General features: G+C 45.0%; 1 pseudogene; it reads left to right on the forward strand.

The window, feature by feature from the left end:
• The first annotated feature begins 230 nt into the window (after positions 1–230).
• LOC120049501 overlaps positions 231–18,972 on the forward strand; it is a 32,193-nt pseudogene continuing 13,451 nt past the window's right edge.

The following is an 18,972-nucleotide window of genomic DNA, read 5'->3' on the forward strand; positions in this document are numbered from 1 at the left end:
GGGAATGGAACAAAATGATGACCAAACTGTTAAATGTTTCAGATGTGGTCAGGAGGGCCATACTGGACGGGCATGTTCCATCACACAAGGTAAACAATGCAAAAAATGTGGCAAAGATGGACATTTCTCCAAAATGTGCAGCGCAAAGATAAAACTGATTGTAAATCAAGTCACAAACACCTGCTATACAAAATAATAAAACAGACAAATATGAATTCCAACTGACGGAGATGGAGTTCATGGGCCACGTTCTCTCGAAGAACGGCATCGGAGCAGCACAGTCAAAGGTGGAAGCGGTGCAGAACACACGCAGACCGACAAACGCTGCTGAAGTAAGGCATTACTTAGGACTAGTAAGCTACTGTGGCAGATTTATTTGGCAACCACATCCGAACCGCTGAGAAGACTCACAGAGCATCATGCGACATTCTTTTGTGAAACGGTGGATACAACCACAGGCAGGACAATGGACTAGAAGTGACAGAGACACAAACTGGGCAGAGCCTGACACACTGCCAAGACAAGTGCCTGCACCTGACGAGGCCATTCAAAGACTCAAGACAACAAGTTGTGCATATGAAGGACTATGTTAGATGGACATGTTGCCATAATGGAGCAGAATAATCTCCGGCACAGTCTCAATGTCAGGGCAGTCTACCCTTAGCCATCACAGAAAAGTTCTGGCAAGTTCTGGCAAAAATTCTTGTCAAATAAACATAGCTAACAAAAGAGTTCTAGCAATGTAACCAGAGTTGTGGTTGGTAGTTTAAAGACGTAAACATTACAGTATGTTGTTGTTGGAAAATATGTTAATACTGCATACAAGAGATACTTTATTTTGAGTACCAGATAATGTTTTGCTATGTTATAATGCATAGATCTGCAGTTTATAATGGTTAGTCAAACATCTAAGAGAGGAGGGATGTAGTGTATTAGCGACACCTAGTGATGCAATACCAGCAGGGCACGAGAAGTCACGGGAGGAACGGAGGGAGGCTATGCTTGAGAGACCAGGAATAAAGTACAGGTCAATGATTCCCGAGTCTGAGTCAAGTCGATACATTACAGTTACGTGTATGATCTGTGTAGCAATATTATTTGTATCTCAGAGCCATTTGCACTGCTAGTTGTAGCCTAATGTTAGCTAGCTAACATTGAACCTGGTTGGTTAGCTACCTGAATATTCATGCAGGGTAGTAACGTTATGAGTTGGGATTATGGTTAATTGTTTGGCTAGCTAGCTACATGTCTAAACAAAAGACTCCACTATACAATTAACCATTTCAGTAGAATGTCCATGATGTCACTGCGACAACTGTCAATTGACGTATCTGGTAAATTTGCTCTGGCTATATACTCCGATTTCAGAGCACTATTGTCTGAGAGTGCAGAATAACTGACGGATTTACGAACACTCAACACCTGTTGAATATGGCTGGTATCAGTAAGGTTAGCAAAAGAGCACAATTAAATTGCTGCCAGCAGCACAGTTGCAGTCACTCTGAATGACATAAAAACAGCCAACCAGCTCTCATTTGTGTCTGGAAAGCTAGCCAACGTTAGCTAGTTAGCTTGGGTGCTTGGCTGTTGTTGTTAGGTCAGAACGCTCGGATCAACCCTACTCCTCGGCCAGAGCATCCAGTATGCGCTCTGAAGGCTCCAAGAGTGAAACGCTCTGAATTTACAAATGGACAATCTGACAATGCTCTGAGTTTACGAACCTCCAGAGCACACTCTGGCACTCCATATTAAATTCATCAACACACCCATAGTGCAAACCAGTCTTTAGTCTTTAAATCTTTGGTTGTTTAGAACACAGCCACACATGTGAATCCTTAAAGAGATGGATGGGGCTAAGGCTTTAGAGGGTCTGAACGATGCTGAATAGGTGTAGACAAAGAAGAGCTCTCCAAAAGGTGCACTAAAACATTCAAAACATTCACCTCCTTCATTTGCATTCCTATCTTTCCTGTATACGCTATAACCATGTATAGCTGCTACTGCATCGTCAAAGGTATTATCTAATTGTGTTTCAGAGATGGACAGAATATGAATGTTTTCTGATGTTAGTAAGTTTTCAATTTCATGAATTTCATTATTAACCAGATAATAATAATTTTGTGCAAAAAAAAACGAGTTAGTCAGACCCGTTGGGCTAAAGATGAACCAGCCCATCTGGCATTTGCACGAAATGCCAGACGGCCAGTCCGCCCCTGGGTCCTGCCAACTGTAAGAGTTCCTAAATTTAGTGATCTACTTGGTGCAGTCAGAAGAGTGCCCCCTAATGGTTAACCACCACTAATTCCAGCCAATACTTACCCACTCCAGGGGGTCTCTTGACCAATACAATTATTAGATCCAATACAATTCATCATCATTGAGAAAACAGATTCAGATTTGGAATATATACTCTCATACAGACTCTTTTTTTCAAAGGTTATTACTTTAAAATGGCCGAAATATGTTTAACCAGCTGGTCTACTGAAATAAATGTTATACATTTTGAGAATTTACAATTGCATATTTTGGGAACCTCTATGATTGATAAACATCAGTCTACAATTAAAATATCTTATCCATTCTCTCTCTCAACCCAACTATTAAATTGTGGTGTATGCAGCTATATGGTTGTCACACTATGTCCCGCCCATTATCAGAAATTGCATTCGTCTCTCTTATTTGAAGATTCAGTCCTTCCTTAATGGTCTCTCAATGCAGACCTACACACAGAATGGCACGTATATATGTACCAGCTCTGGTCCTCTACGGCTTCTGTAAGTTACTCTATCTTCAGTTCAGATTTTAATAGATTTGGTCATTCAAATAGTTGTAACTGTGTCTAGGTGTGTATGTAGTATATGTGTGCAAAAACATTGTTGTGTGTGAACAATAGCTTTTTATTAAATCACACAAGATATACATTCCATAAGAATTACACAAAAGTTATGTTTCTAAATCTGTTTTCTCAATTTCAGGTTTGACCCCTGTCATGTTGGTCTCTCCGCCACCCTCAATGGTGGTCCATCCTGGGGATAATGTCACCTTACAGTGCACTTATGTCCTTAAAGATCCAGGACACGTTGCTTGGTTCAAACAAGTCAACGTCTCAGAGCCTCTGTGCATCGCGTCAATGTACAGCTCTCTTCCGTTTGTCAAGCATCACAATGGTTTTCAGCCCAGCCATATGGAAATGTTCATCAACAATAGAATAATTTTCCTCAAAATCACAGAGGTGGATGTAGCTGATTCTGGTCTGTACTGCTGTGGAATGTACGATAAATACTTCATCTTCACCAACATGACTTTCCTGATGGTTAAAGGTAATCTTTTCAATCAATTCTCAGCTGTGACAACTGGATGCAATGAAATGTTGTGCTATAGGTATGCACATAAAAGAGTTGGAAACAAGTTAGCTTTCAATCAACTTTTAGGAATATTAAACTCTCCTCTTCATCCAAAAGGTTACAAGGATTCTGACAAAGAGCCAGAGCAATGTCCTGAAGGTATGCTTAGTCTGTTATTGTATGGTGAAAATCATTTAAAACATCAATTTCAACCCATATCTTTAATGTGAGCTAGTAATTGTTAGATTAATGGGGTATAGTTTAACTATTGGTTTTGTAGGACAGGATAATGATGGAACCATGTACCTCCTTCCCCTGGTTGTGATCCTGGGTGTTGTGACTGCTGTTCTACTGATAGTCATCCTCATCCTCATCCTGGTCCTCAAGATCAGACGAGACACAAAAACACACAACACAGGTAGAAGCCGATTTCATGATAATATGCGACCGACCTGTGAACTACACTTCAAATGTAAACATTTTTCCCATGATATACTGCACACTGACTATCAGAAGAGACAGTGTGCTCACTAGAATGGAATGATCCATTATTCCGTTCTCTCGTCTCTCTTTTATATCATATTCAGGACCTGATTCTCGAAGACAACCACAAAATGATCAGGTAAATACTGTATCGTTAAATACTCTTTTTTCAGTGACATTATTTTGTAAGCAATTTAGAAACAGAAAATTACAGCTGTAGCCTATTTCATGATGTTTGCAAATCTACAGAACCAAGATCCAGATGCATTGAATTATGCTGCCCTGAATTTCACCTCCAAGAAGAGGAAGATGGAGAGGAGAAGAGAGAAGGAGCTGGACACCCATGTAGTGTATGCTGCTACAAGATGACAAAGTGGAGGAGGATGGAAGTTTGGTTGGCCATATCTTTGAATACATTGATTTGAATACAAGTTTAAATCTTGCTATATTGTATGTGTAGATAAATGAAATGTTTTGAAACGTAAATAAGAAAATAACTCTGGAGTGTTTGTGAGTTGTACCTCAGGGCCACTGTATCCCTCTCCAACTCAGTTAGGTCACACAGCTCAGTGGTTCAGGGTGTGGTTAGAGAGGAGGAGGTAGAAGTCAAAACACAACTGTTTACTGGCCGCAGAGTAGTTGCCTCTTTTGACCTCTCTTAACTTAGATCTCTGTTGTGTGTGTTAGTGATTTAGATTTTTTTATAGGGTGACCCTGAGGGCCAAAGTACCCAGCAGTAGACAATTGCATTGTATTGATCACTTATAAAGACAAATAAAGAGTTAAACCAAAATTGCCTTTGTCATTGGTTTTCACCCCGTATTATTTCCTGTCTTGGCTTTGCACTGATCACAGCCCCTTATTCTCAGAATATGATGGGGGTCTTAGGTAGAGGAGGCGCCAGTGAGCAGCTCATGAGACCTGCTGAGGTGAACATCTCTGGGCCTATCATCATAGACTGTCAATCTCTCTCAGTATGTCTCACCAGATTTACAGTCCAATTGCCAACACAACAGCGTGATTGGTTGGTGAAGCATTTAATTGTTGAATCACTTTTTATAATGGCCAAAATATTTTAGCGACTAAAAGCGGGATTGATTTAAAGGGGTTAGACAGTGACACCGACCAGCTGTTATTTTCCACTGTGGTGAGTCTAGCCTCTCTCTCTCTCTCTCTCTCTCTCTCTCTCTCTCTCGGCATTCAGCTCTCACCACACTGCTATCTAGAACCTGATGGGGTTATTCGGCTGTCCCCATAGGAGAAGCCTTTGGATATCCCTTTTCGGTTCCAGGTAGATCCCTTTGTGAAAAGGGTTATAGCCTCAACCAAAAAGGGCTATCCTATTGGGACAGCTGAAAAAACACTTTTGGAGACAAACAAGCTAAAATAATTTTTCCATACCCCAAACTGCACACAATATCCTATAATGACAAAGCAAAAACTGTTTTTTAGAAATGTTTGCAAATGTATTAAAAATAAATAACTGAAATATCAAATTTATATCCTCCGCCAAAAAGTTTTCAGACCCTTTACTCAGTACTTTGTTGAAGAATCTTTGGCAGCGATTACAGCGTTGAGTCTTCTTGGGTATGGTGCTACAAGCTACACCTTTGTTTGTACAGTGCATTCGGAAAGATTTAGACCTCTTCCCTTTTTCCACATTTGGTTACGTTACAGCCTTATTCTGAAATGGATTAAATCGCTTTTTTCCCTCATCAATCTACATGCAATACCCCGTAATGACAAAGTGAAAACAGGTTTTTCGATATTTTTGCTAATGTTCTAAAAATAAAAAGCAGAAATAACTTATTTACATAAGTATTCAGACCCTTTGCTATGAGACTCGAAATTAAGCTCAGGTACATCCTGTTCCCGTTGATCATCCTTGAGATGTTTCTACAAATTGTTTGGATATTCAGAGACTTGTCCCAAAGCCACTCCTGCGTTGTCTTGGCTGTGTGCTTAGGGTCGTTGTCCTATTGGAAGGACTAATCCTTTCCTGCCTTTGCAGCAGCTAACGGGGATCCATGATAACTACAAATACAAATACACCCATGGAAACAGGAGTGATCAGTGTGAGAAGAGCCCTGAGGCTGGGTCTCCGATACAGAGCTGTGTCTACAACCTCCCCAAGAGGAACCTCAGCCTCTCTGATGCTGGGACTTACTACTGTGCTGTTGCCTCATGTGGGGAGATACTGTTTGGAGACGAGACCAAACTGGATGTCGAAGGTAAGTTGTACACACCAAAAGTATACCATTCACTTGCTCTCATTTTTGTAAATATATCTTTTTGAAGCGATAGAAGATGTTCAACGTTTAAGCCAATATCACTCATTAGCATCTCGGTAAAAGTGTTTGAGAAATAATAGTTAATCATTTTACAGTAGCTCTGTTTCCATGTTTCAGATGTATTGGATGATCAGACTAATCCATCCCTCTTCATCATTCTATCTTGCCTGACAACTGCGGTGATTCTGAGTGTGATTGTCAAAGTTATCCTCTGTGCGAACGGGACCAAGCTTGACATTGACCGTAAATCAGACTTCTGACATCTGATATTTTTGGAAATTCTTTCACTGTGATTAAATTCTATGCCTGGTTGAGCAAAATGCCCTGCATTTTCTCCATCACTCTTGATATACTGCCTGGGTGTAGCATTTCCTCCATCACTGTTGATGTACTGCCTGGGTGTAGCATTTCCTCCATCACTGTTGATGTACTGCCTGGGTGTAGCATTTCCTCCATCACTGTTGATGTACTGCCTGGGTGTAGCATTTCCTCTCTCCCTGTTGATGTACTGCCTGGGTGTAGCATTTCCTCCATCACTGTTGATGTACTGCCTGGGTATAGCATTTCCTCCATCACTGTTGATGTACTGCCTGGGTGTAGCATTTCCTCTATCCCTGTTGATGTACAGCCTGGGTATAGCATTTCCTCTATCCCTGTTGATGTACAGCCTGGGTATAGCATTTCCTCCATCACTGTTGATGTACTGCCTGGGTGTAGCATTTCCCTCATCACTCTTGATGTACTGCCTGGGTGTAGCATTTCCTCTATCCCTGTTGATGTACTGCCTGGGTGTAGCATTTCCTCCATCACTGTTGATGTACTGTCTGGATGTAGCATTTCCTCCATCACTGTTGATGTACTGCCTGGGTGTAGCATTTCCTCTATCCCTGTTGATGTACTGCCTGGGTGTAGCATTTTCTCCACCACTGTTGATGTACTGCCTGGGTGTAGCATTTCCTCTATCCCTGTTTATGTACTGCCTGGATGTAGCATTTCCTCCATCACTGTTGATGTACTGCGTGGGTGTAGCATTTCCTCCATCACTGTTGATGTACTGCCTGGGTGTAGCATTTCCTCCATCACTGTTGATGTACTGCCTGGGTGTAGCATTTCCTCCATCACTGTTGATGTACTGCCTGGATGTAGCATTTCCTCTCTCCCTGTTGATGTACTGCCTGGGTGTAGCATTTCCTCCATCACTGTTGATGTACTGCCTGGGTATAGCATTTCCTCCATCACTGTTGATGTACTGCCTGGGTGTAGCATTTCCTCTATCCCTGTTGATGTACAGCCTGGGTATAGCATTTCCTCCATCACTGTTGATGTACAGCCTGGGTATAGCATTTCCTCCATCACTGTTGATGTACTGCCTGGGTATAGCATTTCCTCCATCACTGTTGATGTACTGCCTAGTTGTAGCATTTCCTCTATCCCTGTTGATGTACAGCCTGGGTGTAGCATTTCCTCTATCCCTGTTGATGTACAGCCTGGGTATAGCATTTCCTCCATCACTGTTGATGTACTGCCTGGGTGTAGCATTTCCCTCATCACTCTTGATGTACTGCCTGGGTGTAGCATTTCCTCTATCCCTGTTGATGTACTGCCTGGGTGTAGCATTTCCCTCATCACTCTTGATGTACTGCCTGGGTGTAGCATTTCCTGTATCCCTGTTGATGTACAGCCTGGGTATAGCATTTCCTCCATCACTCTTGATGTACTGCCTGGGTGTAGCATTTCCTCCATCACTGTTGATGTACTGCCTGGGTATAGCATTTCCTCCATCACTCTTGATGTACTGCCTGGGTATAGCATTTCCTCCATCACTGTTGATGTACTGCCTGGGTGTAGCATTTCCTCTATCCCTGTTGATGTACTGTCTGGATGTAGCATTTCCTCCATCACTGTTGATGTACTGCCTGGGTATAGCATTTCCTCCATCACTGTTGATGTACTGCCTGGGTGTAGCATTTCCTCCATCACTGTTGATGTACTGCCTGGGTATAGCATTTCCTCCATCAATGTTGATGTACTGCCTGGGTGTAGCATTTCCTCTATCCCTGTTGATGTACAGCCTGGGTATAGCATTTCCTCCATCACTGTTGATGTACAGCCTGGGTATAGCATTTCCTCCATCACTGTTGATGTACTGCCTGGGTATAGCATTTCCTCCATCACTGTTGATGTACTGCCTAGTTGTAGCATTTCCTCTATCCCTGTTGATGTACAGCCTGGGTATAGCATTTCCTCTATCCCTGTTGATGTACAGCCTGGGTGTAGCATTTCCTCCATCACTGTTGATGTACAGCCTGGGTATAGCATTTCCTCCATCACTGTTGATGTACTGCCTAGTTGTAGCATTTCCTCTATCCCTGTTGATGTACAGCCTGGGTATAGCATTTCCTCTATCCCTGTTGATGTACAGCCTGGGTGTAGCATTTCCTCTATCCCTGTTGATGTACAGCCTGGGTATAGCATTTCCTCCATCACTGTTGATGTACTGCCTGGGTGTAGCATTTCCCTCATCACTCTTGATGTACTGCCTGGGTGTAGCATTTCCTCTATCCCTGTTGATGTACTGCCTGGGTGTAGCATTTCCTCCATCACTGTTGATGTACTGTCTGGATGTAGCATTTCCTCCATCACTGTTGATGTACTGCCTGGGTGTAGCATTTCCTCTATCCCTGTTGATGTACTGCCTGGGTGTAGCATTTTCTCCACCACTGTTGATGTACTGCCTGGGTGTAGCATTTCCTCTATCCCTGTTTATGTACTGCCTGGATGTAGCATTTCCTCCATCACTGTTGATGTACTGCGTGGGTGTAGCATTTCCTCCATCACTGTTGATGTACTGCCTGGGTGTAGCATTTCCTCCATCACTGTTGATGTACTGCCTGGGTGTAGCATTTCCTCCATCACTGTTGATGTACTGCCTGGATGTAGCATTTCCTCTCTCCCTGTTGATGTACTGCCTGGGTGTAGCATTTCCTCCATCACTGTTGATGTACTGCCTGGGTATAGCATTTCCTCCATCACTGTTGATGTACTGCCTGGGTGTAGCATTTCCTCTATCCCTGTTGATGTACAGCCTGGGTATAGCATTTCCTCCATCACTGTTGATGTACAGCCTGGGTATAGCATTTCCTCCATCACTGTTGATGTACTGCCTGGGTATAGCATTTCCTCCATCACTGTTGATGTACTGCCTAGTTGTAGCATTTCCTCTATCCCTGTTGATGTACAGCCTGGGTGTAGCATTTCCTCTATCCCTGTTGATGTACAGCCTGGGTATAGCATTTCCTCCATCACTGTTGATGTACTGCCTGGGTGTAGCATTTCCCTCATCACTCTTGATGTACTGCCTGGGTGTAGCATTTCCTCTATCCCTGTTGATGTACTGCCTGGGTGTAGCATTTCCCTCATCACTCTTGATGTACTGCCTGGGTGTAGCATTTCCTGTATCCCTGTTGATGTACAGCCTGGGTATAGCATTTCCTCCATCACTCTTGATGTACTGCCTGGGTGTAGCATTTCCTCCATCACTGTTGATGTACTGCCTGGGTATAGCATTTCCTCCATCACTCTTGATGTACTGCCTGGGTATAGCATTTCCTCCATCACTGTTGATGTACTGCCTGGGTGTAGCATTTCCTCTATCCCTGTTGATGTACTGTCTGGATGTAGCATTTCCTCCATCACTGTTGATGTACTGCCTGGGTATAGCATTTCCTCCATCACTGTTGATGTACTGCCTGGGTGTAGCATTTCCTCCATCACTGTTGATGTACTGCCTGGGTATAGCATTTCCTCCATCAATGTTGATGTACTGCCTGGGTGTAGCATTTCCTCTATCCCTGTTGATGTACAGCCTGGGTATAGCATTTCCTCCATCACTGTTGATGTACAGCCTGGGTATAGCATTTCCTCCATCACTGTTGATGTACTGCCTGGGTATAGCATTTCCTCCATCACTGTTGATGTACTGCCTAGTTGTAGCATTTCCTCTATCCCTGTTGATGTACAGCCTGGGTATAGCATTTCCTCTATCCCTGTTGATGTACAGCCTGGGTGTAGCATTTCCTCTATCCCTGTTGATGTACAGCCTGGGTATAGCATTTCCTCCATCACTGTTGATGTACTGCCTGGGTGTAGCATTTCCCTCATCACTCTTGATGTACTGCCTGGGTGTAGCATTTCCTCTATCCCTGTTGATGTACTGCCTGGGTGTAGCATTTCCTCCATCACTGTTGATGTACTGTCTGGATGTAGCATTTCCTCCATCACTGTTGATGTACTGCCTGGGTGTAGCATTTCCTCTATCCCTGTTGATGTACTGCCTGGGTGTAGCATTTTCTCCACCACTGTTGATGTACTGCCTGGGTGTAGCATTTCCTCTATCCCTGTTTATGTACTGCCTGGATGTAGCATTTCCTCCATCACTGTTGATGTACTGCGTGGGTGTAGCATTTCCTCCATCACTGTTGATGTACTGCCTGGGTGTAGCATTTCCTCCATCACTGTTGATGTACTGCCTGGGTGTAGCATTTCCTCCATCACTGTTGATGTACTGCCTGGGTGTAGCATTTCCTCTCTCCCTGTTGATGTACTGCCTGGGTGTAGCATTTCCTCCATCACTGTTGATGTACTGCCTGGGTATAGCATTTCCTCCATCACTGTTGATGTACTGCCTGGGTGTAGCATTTCCTCTATCCCTGTTGATGTACAGCCTGGGTATAGCATTTCCTCCATCACTGTTGATGTACAGCCTGGGTATAGCATTTCCTCCATCACTGTTGATGTACTGCCTGGGTATAGCATTTCCTCCATCACTGTTGATGTACTGCCTAGTTGTAGCATTTCCTCTATCCCTGTTGATGTACAGCCTGGGTATAGCATTTCCTCTATCCCTGTTGATGTACAGCCTGGGTGTAGCATTTCCTCTATCCCTGTTGATGTACAGCCTGGGTATAGCATTTCCTCCATCACTGTTGATGTACTGCCTGGGTGTAGCATTTCCTCCATCACTGTTGATGTACTGCCTGGGTGTAGCATTTCCTCCATCACTGTTGATGTACTGCCTGGGTGTAGCATTTCCTCTCTCCCTGTTGATGTACTGCCTGGGTGTAGCATTTCCTCCATCACTGTTGATGTACTGCCTGGGTATAGCATTTCCTCCATCACTGTTGATGTACTGCCTGGGTGTAGCATTTCCTCTATCCCTGTTGATGTACAGCCTGGGTATAGCATTTCCTCCATCACTGTTGATGTACAGCCTGGGTATAGCATTTCCTCCATCACTGTTGATGTACTGCCTGGGTATAGCATTTCCTCCATCACTGTTGATGTACTGCCTAGTTGTAGCATTTCCTCTATCCCTGTTGATGTACAGCCTGGGTATAGCATTTCCTCTATCCCTGTTGATGTACAGCCTGGGTGTAGCATTTCCTCTATCCCTGTTGATGTACAGCCTGGGTATAGCATTTCCTCCATCACTGTTGATGTACTGCCTGGGTGTAGCATTTCCCTCATCACTCTTGATGTACTGCCTGGGTGTAGCATTTCCTCTATCCCTGTTGATGTACTGCCTGGGTGTAGCATTTCCCTCATCACTCTTGATGTACTGCCTGGGTGTAGCATTTCCTCTATCCCTGTTGATGTACAGCCTGGGTATAGCATTTCCTCCATCACTCTTGATGTACTGCCTGGGTGTAGCATTTCCTCCATCACTGTTGATGTACTGCCTGGGTATAGCATTTCCTCCATAACTCTTGATGTACTGCCTGGGTATAGCATTTCCTCCATCACTGTTGATGTACTGCCTGGGTGTAGCATTTCCTCTATCCCTGTTGATGTACTGTCTGGATGTAGCATTTCCTCCATCACTGTTGATGTACTGCCTGGGTATAGCATTTCCTCCATCACTGTTGATGTACTGCCTGGGTGTAGCATTTCCTCCATCACTGTTGATGTACTGCCTGGGTGTAGCATTTCCTTCATCACTGTTGATGTACAGCCTGGGTGTAGCATTTCCTCTATCCCTGTTGATGTACTGCCTGGGTGTAGCATTTCCTCCATCACTGTTGATGTACTGTCTGGATGTAGCATTTCCTCCATCACTGTTGATGTACTGCCTAGGTGTAGCATTTCCTCTATCCCTGTTGATGTACTGCCTGGGTGTAGCATTTTCTCCATCACTGTTGATGTACTGTGTGGGTGTAGCGTTTCCTCCATCACTGTTGATGTACAGCCTGGGTATAGCATTTCCTCCATCACTGTTGATGTACTGCCTGGGTGTAGCATTTCCTCCATCACTGTTGATGTACTGCCTGGATGTAGCATTTCCTCTCTCCCTGTTGATGTACTGCCTGGGTGTAGCATTTCCTCCATCACTGTTGATGTACTGCCTGGGTATAGCATTTCCTCCATCACTGTTGATGTACTGCCTGGGTGTAGCATTTCCTCTATCCCTGTTGATGTACAGCCTGGGTATAGCATTTCCTCCATCACTGTTGATGTACAGCCTGGGTATAGCATTTCCTCCATCACTGTTGATGTACTGCCTGGGTATAGCATTTCCTCCATCACTGTTGATGTACTGCCTAGTTGTAGCATTTCCTCTATCCCTGTTGATGTACAGCCTGGGTGTAGCATTTCCTCTATCCCTGTTGATGTACAGCCTGGGTATAGCATTTCCTCCATCACTGTTGATGTACTGCCTGGGTGTAGCATTTCCCTCATCACTCTTGATGTACTGCCTGGGTGTAGCATTTCCTCTATCCCTGTTGATGTACTGCCTGGGTGTAGCATTTCCCTCATCACTCTTGATGTACTGCCTGGGTGTAGCATTTCCTGTATCCCTGTTGATGTACAGCCTGGGTATAGCATTTCCTCCATCACTCTTGATGTACTGCCTGGGTGTAGCATTTCCTCCATCACTGTTGATGTACTGCCTGGGTATAGCATTTCCTCCATCACTCTTGATGTACTGCCTGGGTATAGCATTTCCTCCATCACTGTTGATGTACTGCCTGGGTGTAGCATTTCCTCTATCCCTGTTGATGTACTGTCTGGATGTAGCATTTCCTCCATCACTGTTGATGTACTGCCTGGGTATAGCATTTCCTCCATCACTGTTGATGTACTGCCTGGGTGTAGCATTTCCTCCATCACTGTTGATGTACTGCCTGGGTATAGCATTTCCTCCATCAATGTTGATGTACTGCCTGGGTGTAGCATTTCCTCTATCCCTGTTGATATACAGCCTGGGTATAGCATTTCCTCCATCACTGTTGATGTACAGCCTGGGTATAGCATTTCCTCCATCACTGTTGATGTACTGCCTGGGTATAGCATTTCCTCCATCACTGTTGATGTACTGCCTAGTTGTAGCATTTCCTCTATCCCTGTTGATGTACAGCCTGGGTATAGCATTTCCTCTATCCCTGTTGATGTACAGCCTGGGTGTAGCATTTCCTCCATCACTGTTGATGTACAGCCTGGGTATAGCATTTCCTCCATCACTGTTGATGTACTGCCTAGTTGTAGCATTTCCTCTATCCCTGTTGATGTACAGCCTGGGTATAGCATTTCCTCTATCCCTGTTGATGTACAGCCTGGGTGTAGCATTTCCTCTATCCCTGTTGATGTACAGCCTGGGTATAGCATTTCCTCCATCACTGTTGATGTACTGCCTGGGTGTAGCATTTCCCTCATCACTCTTGATGTACTGCCTGGGTGTAGCATTTCCTCTATCCCTGTTGATGTACTGCCTGGGTGTAGCATTTCCTCCATCACTGTTGATGTACTGTCTGGATGTAGCATTTCCTCCATCACTGTTGATGTACTGCCTGGGTGTAGCATTTCCTCTATCCCTGTTGATGTACTGCCTGGGTTTAGCATTTTCTCCACCACTGTTGATGTACTGCCTGGGTGTAGCATTTCCTCTATCCCTGTTTATGTACTGCCTGGATGTAGCATTTCCTCCATCACTGTTGATGTACTGCGTGGGTGTAGCATTTCCTCCATCACTGTTGATGTACTGCCTGGGTGTAGCATTTCCTCCATCACTGTTGATGTACTGCCTGGGTGTAGCATTTCCTCCATCACTGTTGATGTACTGCCTGGATGTAGCATTTCCTCTCTCCCTGTTGATGTACTGCCTGGGTGTAGCATTTCCTCCATCACTGTTGATGTACTGCCTGGGTATAGCATTTCCTCCATCACTGTTGATGTACTGCCTGGGTGTAGCATTTCCTCTATCCCTGTTGATGTACAGCCTGGGTATAGCATTTCCTCCATCACTGTTGATGTACAGCCTGGGTATAGCATTTCCTCCATCACTGTTGATGTACTGCCTGGGTATAGCATTTCCTCCATCACTGTTGATGTACTGCCTAGTTGTAGCATTTCCTCTATCCCTGTTGATGTACAGCCTGGGTGTAGCATTTCCTCTATCCCTGTTGATGTACAGCCTGGGTATAGCATTTCCTCCATCACTGTTGATGTACTGCCTGGGTGTAGCATTTCCCTCATCACTCTTGATGTACTGCCTGGGTGTAGCATTTCCTCTATCCCTGTTGATGTACTGCCTGGGTGTAGCATTTCCCTCATCACTCTTGATGTACTGCCTGGGTGTAGCATTTCCTGTATCCCTGTTGATGTACAGCCTGGGTATAGCATTTCCTCCATCACTCTTGATGTACTGCCTGGGTGTAGCATTTCCTCCATCACTGTTGATGTACTGCCTGGGTATAGCATTTCCTCCATCACTCTTGATGTACTGCCTGGGTATAGCATTTCCTCCATCACTGTTGATGTACTGCCTGGGTGTAGCATTTCCTCTATCCCTGTTGATGTACTGTCTGGATGTAGCATTTCCTCCATCACTGTTGATGTACTGCCTGGGTATAGCATTTCCTCCATCACTGTTGATGTACTGCCTGGGTGTAGCATTTCCTCCATCACTGTTGATGTACTGCCTGGGTATAGCATTTCCTCCATCAATGTTGATGTACTGCCTGGGTGTAGCATTTCCTCTATCCCTGTTGATGTACAGCCTGGGTATAGCATTTCCTCCATCACTGTTGATGTACAGCCTGGGTATAGCATTTCCTCCATCACTGTTGATGTACTGCCTGGGTATAGCATTTCCTCCATCACTGTTGATGTACTGCCTAGTTGTAGCATTTCCTCTATCCCTGTTGATGTACAGCCTGGGTATAGCATTTCCTCTATCCCTGTTGATGTACAGCCTGGGTGTAGCATTTCCTCTATCCCTGTTGATGTACAGCCTGGGTATAGCATTTCCTCCATCACTGTTGATGTACTGCCTGGGTGTAGCATTTCCCTCATCACTCTTGATGTACTGCCTGGGTGTAGCATTTCCTCTATCCCTGTTGATGTACTGCCTGGGTGTAGCATTTCCTCCATCACTGTTGATGTACTGTCTGGATGTAGCATTTCCTCCATCACTGTTGATGTACTGCCTGGGTGTAGCATTTCCTCTATCCCTGTTGATGTACTGCCTGGGTGTAGCATTTTCTCCACCACTGTTGATGTACTGCCTGGGTGTAGCATTTCCTCTATCCCTGTTTATGTACTGCCTGGATGTAGCATTTCCTCCATCACTGTTGATGTACTGCGTGGGTGTAGCATTTCCTCCATCACTGTTGATGTACTGCCTGGGTGTAGCATTTCCTCCATCACTGTTGATGTACTGCCTGGGTGTAGCATTTCCTCCATCACTGTTGATGTACTGCCTGGGTGTAGCATTTCCTCTCTCCCTGTTGATGTACTGCCTGGGTGTAGCATTTCCTCCATCACTGTTGATGTACTGCCTGGGTATAGCATTTCCTCCATCACTGTTGATGTACAGCCTGGGTATAGCATTTCCTCCATCACTGTTGATGTACAGCCTGGGTATAGCATTTCCTCCATCACTGTTGATGTACTGCCTGGGTATAGCATTTCCTCCATCACTGTTGATGTACTGCCTAGTTGTAGCATTTCCTCTATCCCTGTTGATGTACAGCCTGGGTATAGCATTTCCTCTATCCCTGTTGATGTACAGCCTGGGTGTAGCATTTCCTCTATCCCTGTTGATGTACAGCCTGGGTATAGCATTTCCTCCATCACTGTTGATGTACTGCCTGGGTGTAGCATTTCCTCCATCACTGTTGATGTACTGCCTGGGTGTAGCATTTCCTCCATCACTGTTGATGTACTGCCTGGGTGTAGCATTTCCTCTCTCCCTGTTGATGTACTGCCTGGGTGTAGCATTTCCTCCATCACTGTTGATGTACTGCCTGGGTATAGCATTTCCTCCATCACTGTTGATGTACTGCCTGGGTGTAGCATTTCCTCTATCCCTGTTGATGTACAGCCTGGGTATAGCATTTCCTCCATCACTGTTGATGTACAGCCTGGGTATAGCATTTCCTCCATCACTGTTGATGTACTGCCTGGGTATAGCATTTCCTCCATCACTGTTGATGTACTGCCTAGTTGTAGCATTTCCTCTATCCCTGTTGATGTACAGCCTGGGTATAGCATTTCCTCTATCCCTGTTGATGTACAGCCTGGGTGTAGCATTTCCTCTATCCCTGTTGATGTACAGCCTGGGTATAGCATTTCCTCCATCACTGTTGATGTACTGCCTGGGTGTAGCATTTCCCTCATCACTCTTGATGTACTGCCTGGGTGTAGCATTTCCTCTATCCCTGTTGATGTACTGCCTGGGTGTAGCATTTCCCTCATCACTCTTGATGTACTGCCTGGGTGTAGCATTTCCTCTATCCCTGTTGATGTACAGCCTGGGTATAGCATTTCCTCCATCACTCTTGATGTACTGCCTGGGTGTAGCATTTCCTCCATCACTGTTGATGTACTGCCTGGGTATAGCATTTCCTCCATAACTCTTGATGTACTGCCTGGGTATAGCATTTCCTCCATCACTGTTGATGTACTGCCTGGGTGTAGCATTTCCTCTATCCCTGTTGATGTACTGTCTGGATGTAGCATTTCCTCCATCACTGTTGATGTACTGCCTGGGTATAGCATTTCCTCCATCACTGTTGATGTACTGCCTGGGTGTAGCATTTCCTCCATCACTGTTGATGTACTGCCTGGGTGTAGCATTTCCTTCATCACTGTTGATGTACAGCCTGGGTGTAGCATTTCCTCTATCCCTGTTGATGTACTGCCTGGGTGTAGCATTTCCTCCATCACTGTTGATGTACTGTCTGGATGTAGCATTTCCTCCATCACTGTTGATGTACTGCCTAGGTGTAGCATTTCCTCTATCCCTGTTGATGTACTGCCTGGGTGTAGCATTTTCTCCACCACTGTTGATGTACTGCCTGGGTGTAGCATTTCCTCTATCCCTGTTTATGTACTGCCTGGATGTAGCATTTCCTCCATCACTGTTGATGTACTGCGTGGGTGTAACATTTCCTCCATCACTGTTGATGTACTGCCTGGGTGTAGCATTTCCTCCATCACTGTTGATGTACTGCCTGGGTGTAGCATTTACTCCATCACTGTTGATGTACTGCCTGGGTGTAGCATTTCCTCCATCACTGTTGATGTACTGCCTGGGTGTAACATTTCCTCCATCAATGTTGATGTACTGCCTGGATGTAGCATTTCCTCCATCACTGTTGATGTACTGCCTGGGTGTAGCATTTCCTCCATCACTGTTGATGTACTGCCTGGGTGTAGCATTTCCTCTCTCCCTGTTGATGTACTGCCTGGGTGTAGAATTTCCTCCATCACTGTTGATGTACTGCCTGGGTGTAGCATTTCCTCCATCACTGTTGATGTACTGCCTGGGTGTAGCGTTTCCTCCATCCCTGTTGATGTACTGCCTGGGTGTAGCATTTCCTCCATCCCTGTTGATGTACTGCCTGGGTGTAGCGTTTCCTCCATCACTGTTGATGTACTGCCTGGGTGTAGCGTTTCCTCTATCCCTGTTGATGTACTGCCTGGGTGTAGCATTTCCTCCATCACTGTTGATGTACTGCCTGGGTGTAGCATTTCCTCCATCCCTGTTGATGTACTGCCTGGGTGTAGCATTTCCTCCATCACTGTTTATGTACTGCCTGGGTGTAGCATTTCCTCCACCCCTGTTGATGTACTGCGTGGGTGTAGCATTTCCTCTCTCCCTGTTGATGTACTGCCTGGGTGTAGAATTTCCTCCATCACTGTTGGTGTACTGCCTGGATGTAGCATTTCCTCCATCACTGTTGATGTACTGCCTGGGTGTAGCATTTCCTCTATCACTGTTGATGTACTGCCTGGGTGTAGCATTTCCTCTCTCCCTGTTGATGTACTGCCTGGGTGTAGCGTTTCCTCCATCCCTGTTGATGTACTGCCTGGGTGTAGCGTTTCCTCCATCACTGTTGATGTACTGCCTGGGTGTAGCGTTTCCTCTATCACTGTTGATGTACTGCCTGGGTGTAGCATTTCCTCCATCCCTGTTGATGTACTGCCTGGGTGTAGCGTTTCCTCCATCACTGTTGATGTACTGCCTGGGTGTAGCATTTCCTCCATCACTGTTGATGTACTGCCTGGGTGTAGCGTTTCCTCCATCACTGTTGATGTACCGCCTGGGTGTCACATTTCCTCCATCATTGTTGATGTACTGCGTGGGTGTAGCGTTTCCTCCATCACTGTTGATGTACTGCCTGGGTGTAGCATTTCCTCCATCACTGTTGATGTACTGCCTGGGTGTAGCATTTCCTCTCTCCCTGTTGGTGTACTGCCTGGGTGTAGTATTTCCTCCATCACTGTTGATGTACTGCCTGGGTGTAGCATTTTCTCCACCACTGTTGATGTACTGCGTGGGTGTAGCATTTCCA

Source organism: Salvelinus namaycush, chromosome 6, assembly GCF_016432855.1.
Source record: "Salvelinus namaycush isolate Seneca chromosome 6, SaNama_1.0, whole genome shotgun sequence".
Taxonomy (NCBI): Eukaryota; Metazoa; Chordata; class Actinopteri; order Salmoniformes; family Salmonidae; genus Salvelinus; species Salvelinus namaycush.